Here is a 7,421-nt window from a genome sequence, read left to right on the forward strand (position 1 = left end):
AAATTCGGCGAACTAGCTGAACCGAACTTTTGATAAGTTCGCTCATCTCTATTGTTGACCTATTGTTATGCCGTTTAGACTTTGTTTCACAATAGATTAAAAAGGACTATGGATTAAAGCATTTAATGTCAATGGTCATTCTAAGCTTAATGTGCCTGCTCTCGTCAGATCGCAGTTTAAGACCTCGCTAGTACCAGTGTGGGAGATTGTCTGGGAATCTGTGGTGTGGTTGCCTTATTATTATGTTGTTTAGCTTTTGTTTCACAATCGATTAAAAAAGCACTATGGGCTAAAGCTCAAGATGTCAATGGCCATTCTAAGCTGAATATTCCTGCATTCGTCAGATCGCAGTAGTTACACGGCTTAAGGCCTCGCTAGTACCAGTGTGGGAGACTGTCTGGAAATACGTGGTGCTGTTGACCTATTTTTATGCTGTTTAGATTTTGTTTCACAATCTATTAAAAAGGACTATGAATTAAGGCATTTAATGTCAATGGCCATTCTAAGCTAAATATGCCTGCTCTCGTCAGATTGCAGAAGTTACACAGCATTATCCCTTGCTGGTACTAGCGTAGGAGACTGTCTGGGAATTCGTGGTGCTGTTGAGTGTTGACCTATTGTTATGCCGTTTAGATTTTGTTTCACAATCGATTAAAAAGGAAAATAGACTAAAGCTTTAAAAGTTAATGGCCATTCTAAGCTTAAATGTGCCTATGCTCTTCAAATCGCAGAAGAATAACACTTTAAAACCTCGCTAGTACCAGTGTGGGAGACTGTCTGGAAATCCGTGATGCTGTTGACCTATTGTTATGCCGTTTAGATTTTGTTTCACATTCGATTTTAAAAGGAAAATAGACTAAAGCTTTAAAAGTTAATGGCCATTCTAAGCTGAAATGTGCCTTTTCTCGTCAAATCGCAGAAGAATAACACTTTAAGACCTCGCTAGTACCAGTGTGGGAGACTGTCTGGGAATCCGTGGTGCTGTTGACTTAACGCTTTGTTGTTTAGATTTTGTTTCACAATCGATTAACCTCTTCACGCGCTGCTCCGCAATAGTACGTCCTGCAGAGGGGTTAGTTCCCGCATCCAGACGAACTATTGCGGAGTAGTTCCCGCCGTACACTGGCCTAACGGATAGTGTCCGGGAACCGGGAGGTCAGCTGTCCCCGGCAGCTGACACTCCAGCCTTGCCGGTCAGCGGACCATCGCCGCTGATTTTGGCAATTAACCCCATAAATGCCGTCGCCGCATTTAAGTGGTTTGAAGCACATCGGCAGCCCCCACTAAGTGATCGTGGAGGCTACCGATGCTTGTCACGGCAATCGGAGGTCAGACAATGACCTCCGGGTTGCCATGTACGGAAGCCTCGGAGTAGCAGCCTCCGGCCGGTCCTCCGAGGCTTCCTGTCAGTGTGACTGTCACGTCACAATGACAGTTAGAACACATTACACTACGTGTGTAGTGTAATGTGATCCAGCAGCGATCAGAGGTGCAAGTCTAAGTGTGCCCTAGTGGGACAAGTGAAAAATGTAAAAAAAAGATGATAAAAATGTTTAAAAAAAAGTGTAAAAATAAAAGTTAGAAGTTATATAAACAAACACTGAATTTTTTTCCTATAATAAGTATTTCATTATAGGAAAAAAAATGAACACGTTAAAAAAAGTACACATATCTGGTATCACCGCGTTCGTAACAACCCCAACTATAAAACTATAATGTTATTTTTCCCGCACGATGAACACTCCAAAAAAATCAATAAAAAACGACACCAGAATCGCTATTTTTTGGTCACCATCCCTCCCAAAATAGAAAATAAAAAGTGATCAAAAAGTCGCATGTACCCGAAAATAATACCGATAAAAACTACAACCCGTCCCGCAAAAAACAAGCTCTTACTGTTAAGGATCTGCCAGGCACAGCTTCTGTATCCACACCCATAGGTAATAAGTCTGCACCTGCTTCTATGTCTGTGAGACTGACTCCATCTTCCACCACTCAGGATGGCAGGCTTAGGAGTGGGAGAGCCTATCACAGCCTGGCCAGACGGAGCTAGCTCCCGCCCTTTGTCTATTTATACCTACCTTTCCTGTTCCTCCTTGCTTGTGATTCTTCTCGTTTTGTTTCCTGGCCCTGCTGCAGCTTCTTGTACAATTTGACCCTGCTTCATATTGACCCTGGCTTACTGACTACTCTCCTGCTCTGCGTTTGGTACCTCGTACACTCCTGGTTTGACTCGGCTCGTTTTCCACTCTTGTTGCTGACGGTGTTGCCGCGGGCAACTGCCCCTTTTCCCTTGCTTGTGTACCCTTGTCTGTTTGTCTGTCGTGCACTTATTGAGCGTAGGGACCATCGCCCAGTTGTACCCCATCGCCTAGGGCAGGTCGTTGCATGTAGGCAGGGACTGAGTGGCGGGTAGATTAGGGCTCACTTGTCCGTTTCCTTACCCCCATCATTACATAATCACAAGCCCATATACCTACTCTACCATGGTCCCTCACACTACTATGGAACCCCTTGAGACCCTGGTCCAGGCCCTGGCTCAGAGGGTCAACCAGCCTGATGCTACCATGGTAGTGCCCCTCACCTCACCTCTTGAACCCCACCTCAAATTGCCTGACCGGTTCTCAGGGAACCGGAAGACTTTTCTCTCCTTTCGGGAGAGTTGTAGGCTCTATTTTCGTTTAAAGCCCCACTGAGAGCCAGCGGGTGGGTATAATTATGTCCCGGCTCCAGGAAGGGCCCCAAGAATGGGCCTTCTCCTTGGCTCCTGACGCCCCTGAACTTTCCTCCGTTGATCTTTTCTTTTCTGCTCTCGGACTCATTTATGACGAGACTGATAGGACTGCCTTTGCCGAGAATCAGCTGGTGACCTTACGTCAGGGTAAGAGACCTGTTGAGGAGTATTGCTCTGACTTTAGGAAGTGGTGCGTAGCTTCTCGGTGGAATGACCCTGCCTTAAGGAGCCAGTTTAGGTTGGGTCTGTCAAACGCCCTGAAAGACCTGCTAGTTAGCTATCCCTCTTCTGACTCCCTAGACCAGCTTATGGCTTTAGCGGTACGACTTGACCGACGTCTCAGGGAACGACAACGTGAACGTTTTTGTGTTTTCTCCTCTGACTCCCCCATGATGCCTCCCGAGGTTCCGTTGCTTCGTTCTTCCACGGAAGACTCGGAGGTACCTATGCAACTCGGGGCCTCCGTGTCCCCCCAACAACGTAGAGAGTTCCGCAGGAAGAATGGTCTCTGCTTCTATTGTGGGGATGACAAGCATCAAGTGAACACCTGTCCTAGGCGTAAGAATAAGCAGCCGGAAAACTTCCTCGCCTAAGTGATCATCGGGGAGGTCACTTGGGCGCACAGGTATTTCCCGTAAATATGAAACGTAATAAAATCTTGCTTCCCTTTCAGGTCTCTTTTGGTGGTAGGTCTGCTACCGGCAGTGCCTTCGTGGATTCAGGGTCGTCTGCTAATATCATGTCTGTGCAATTTGCTATGTCTCTAGCTATGCCTTTGATTGATTTGCCTAAACCTGTCCCGGTAGTGGTTATCGACTCCACTCCTCTTGCTAATGGTTATTTTACACAGCATACCCCTGTTTTTGAACTCCTTGTTGGCTCCATGCATTTGGAGCAGTGCTCTGTACTGTTGATGCAGGGATTATCGTCCGATTTTGTTTTAGGCCTTCCCTGGTTGCAGTTGCATAATTCCACGTTTGACTGGAATACTGGGGATCTTACCAAATGGGGTAATGAATGCTTGACGTCATGTTTTTCTGTTAATTCTATTTCTCCCCTTGAGGAGGTGAACACGCTACCTGAGTTTGTTCAGGACTTCGCTGATGTTTTCTCTAAGGAGGCCACCGAAGTGTTACCTCCTCATAGAGAATACGATTGCGCTATCGATTTGGTACCAGGAGCTAAACTCCCTAAGGGTAGGATATTTAATCTCTCTTGTCCCGAACGTGAAGCCATGTGAGAGTATATCCAGGGATGCCTGGCCAAGGGTTACATTCGCCCCTCTACTTCTCCGGTAGGTGCTGGCTTCTTCTTCGTAGGGAAGAAGGATGGTGGTCTTAGGCCATGCATTGACTACCGCAACTTGAATAAGGTCACTGTAAGGAACCAGAATCCCCTTCCTTTGATTCCTGATCTCTTTAATCAGGTTCAGGGGGCCCAATGGTTCTCTAAGTTTGATCTACGGAGGGCGTATAACCTTATCCGCATCAAAGAGGAGGATTAGAGTGGAAGACTGCGTTTAACACGCCCGAAGGGCATTTCGAATACCTCGTCATGCCCTTTGGGTTGTGTAATGGTCCCGCAGTCTTCCAGAATTTCATAAATGAGATTTTAAGAGATTACCTGGGGGTATTTCTTGTAGTGTACCTTGATGACATACTTGTGTTTTCCAAGGACTGGTCCTCCCACATTGAGCATGTCAGGAAGGTGCTCCAGGTCCTTCGGGAAAACAAACTGTTTGCGAAGACCGAAAAATGTGTGTTTGGGGTGCAGGAGATATCATTTTTGGGTCAAATCCTCACTCCTCATGAATTCCGCATGGACCCCGCCAAGGTCCAGGCTGTGGCGGAATGGGTCCAACCTGCCTCCCTGAAGGCGTTACAGTGCTTCTTGGGGTTCGCTAATTATTACAGGAGATTTATTGCTAACTTCTCGGTCATCGCTAAGCCTCTTACGGACCTCACTCGCAAGGGTGCTGATCTCCTCCACTGGCCTCCTGAGTCTGTCCAGGCTTTTGAGGTCCTTAAGAAGTGCTTTATCTCTGCCCCGGTGTTGGTTCAGCCCAACCAAATGGAGCCATTTATCGTGGAGGTTGACGCGTCCGAGGTGGGAGTGGGGGCTGTCTTGTCCCAGGGTACCAGGACCCTCACGCATCTCCGTCCCTGTGCCTACTTCTCCATGAAGTTTTCGCCCACTGAGAGTAACTATGATATTGGCAACCGCGAACTCTTAGCCATTAAATGGGCATTTGAAGAGTGTCGCCACTTCCTGGACGGGGCTAGGCACCAGGTAACGGTCCTTACCGACTACAAGAATCTGGTTTTCCTAGAATCTGCCCGGAGGCTAAACCCGAGAGAAGCTCGATGGGCGTTATTTTTTACCAGATTCAATTTTTTGGTTACCTATAGGGCTGGGTCTAAAAATATTAAGGCTGATGCACTGTCGCGTAGCTTCATGGCCAGCCCTCCTTCGGAGGAAGATCCTGCTTGTATTTTGCCTCCAGGTATAATCATTTCCTCTATTGATTCTGATTTAGTCTCTGAAATTGCTGCTTATCAAGGTTCATCTCCCGGGAACCTTCCTGAGAACAAGCTGTTTGTTCCCCTGCAATTCCGGCTAAGGGTACTTAGGGACAATCATGACTCCGCACTATCTGGTCATCCAGGCATCCTGGGTACCAAGCACCTCATTGCCAGAAACTATTGGTGGCCTGTGTTGCCTAAAGACGTTAAGGCCTACGTCGCCGCTTGTGAGGTTTGTGCTAGGTCCAAGACTCACAGGTCCCGACCAGCGGGCTTACTACGTTCTTTGCCCATTCCCCAGAGACCTTGGACCCATATCTCCATGGATTTTATCACAGATTTGCCTCCATCTCAAGGCAAGTCGGTGGTGTGGGTTGTAGTAGACCGCTTCAGTAAGATGTGCCACTTTGTGCCCTTCAAAAAACTACCCAATGCTAAGACGTTAGCTACCTTGTTTGTCAAACACATCCTGCATCTCCATGGGGTCCCTGTCAACATTGTTTCTGACAGAGGGGTACAATTTGTTTCTTTGTTTTGGAGAGCCTTCTGTAAAAAGTTGGAGATTGATCTGTCCTTCTCCTCTGCCTTCCATCCTGAAACGAATGGCCAAACTGAGAGGACTAATCAGTCTCTAGAACAATATTTAAGGTGTTTTATCTCTGACTGTCAATATGATTGGGTCTCATTCATTCCCCTCGCCGAATTTTCCCTTAATAACCGGGTCAGTAACTCGTCAGGGGTCTCCCCCTTTTTCTGTAATTTTGGGTTTAATCCACGGTTCTCCTCCGTTTCACCTGGTAGTTCCAACAATCCCGAGGTAGAGGTCGTTCATCGGGAACTATGCACAGTCTGGGCCCAGGTTCAGAAGAACCTAGAGGCATCCCAGAGCATACAATAAACTCAGGCAGATAGAAGACGTTCTGCTAACCCCTTGTTTATGGTCGGGGATCTGGTGTGGCTATCGTCAAAGAACTTGCGCCTTAAAGTCCCATCCAAGAAGTTTGCTCCCCGGTTTATAGGGCCGTACAAGGTCATTGAAGTCCTCAATCCTGTCTCCTTCCGACTGGAATTGCCCCCATCTTTTCGAGTACACGACGTGTTTCATGCCTCCCTCCTTAAACGCTGCTCCCCATCCTTGGCTCCCTCGAGGAAATTTCCTGTCCCCGTTCTCACCCCTGAGGGGGCAGAATTCGAGGTGGCCAAGATTGTGGACAGCAAGATGGTCCAAGGCTCCCTCCAGTACCTGGTCCATTGGAGAGGATACGGGCCTGAGGAGAGGACTTGGGTACCCGCCCGGAATGTTCACGCTGCGGTATTGGTCAGGAGGTTCCACCTTCATTTCCCCAATAAACCAGGTCCATCTAGAAAGGGTCCGGTGGCCCCTCATAAAAGGGGGGGTACTGTTAAGGATCTGCCAGGCACAGCTTCTGTATCCACGCCCATAGGTAATCAGTCTGCACCTGCTTCTATGTCTCTGAGACTGACTCCTTCTTCCACCACTCAGGATGGCAGGCTTAGGAGTGGGAGAGCCTATCACAGCCTGGCCAGACGGAGCTAGCTCCCGCCCTCTGTCTATTTATACCTGCCTTTCCTGTTCCTCCTTGCTTGTGATTCTTCTCATTTTGTTTCCTGGCCCTGCTGCAGCTTCTTGTACCATTTGACCCTGCTTCATATTGACCCTGGCTTACTGACTACTCTCCTGCTCTGCGTTTGGTACCTCGCACACTCCTGGTTTGACTCGGCTCGTTCACCACTCTTGTTGCTCACGGTGTTGCCGTGGGCAACTGCCCCTTTTCCCTTGCCTCTGTGTACCCTTGTCTGTTTGTCTGTCGTGCACTTATTGAGCGTAGGGACCGTCGCCCAGTTGTACCCCGTCGCCTAGGGCGGGTCGTTGCAAGTATGAAGGGACTGAGTGGCGGGTAGATTAGGGCTCACTTGTCTGTTTCCTTACCCCCATCGTTACAGTATTACCCAACATCTTACGACCATACAGTGAACATAGTACTAATCTGTCAAAAGCAGAATTAACATTTACATTTAGTGACTCACAGGTGACCTCTTAACAGATTGGAATAGTTCTCTTTTCTTTTTCATTTGGTCCAGATATCTATGATGACATTTCCTGGACACGACTCCTCTGTGCAAAGTTTACCACCCAGATGAAT

General features: G+C 47.8%; 1 pseudogene; it reads left to right on the forward strand.

The window, feature by feature from the left end:
- Positions 1-303: 303 nt before the first annotated feature.
- LOC142687842 (5S ribosomal RNA) lies at positions 304-422 on the forward strand (annotated as a pseudogene).
- Positions 423-7,421: the final 6,999 nt, after the last annotated feature.

This window comes from Rhinoderma darwinii, chromosome 1, assembly GCF_050947455.1.
Source record: "Rhinoderma darwinii isolate aRhiDar2 chromosome 1, aRhiDar2.hap1, whole genome shotgun sequence".
Lineage (NCBI taxonomy): Eukaryota > Metazoa > Chordata > Amphibia > Anura > Rhinodermatidae > Rhinoderma > Rhinoderma darwinii.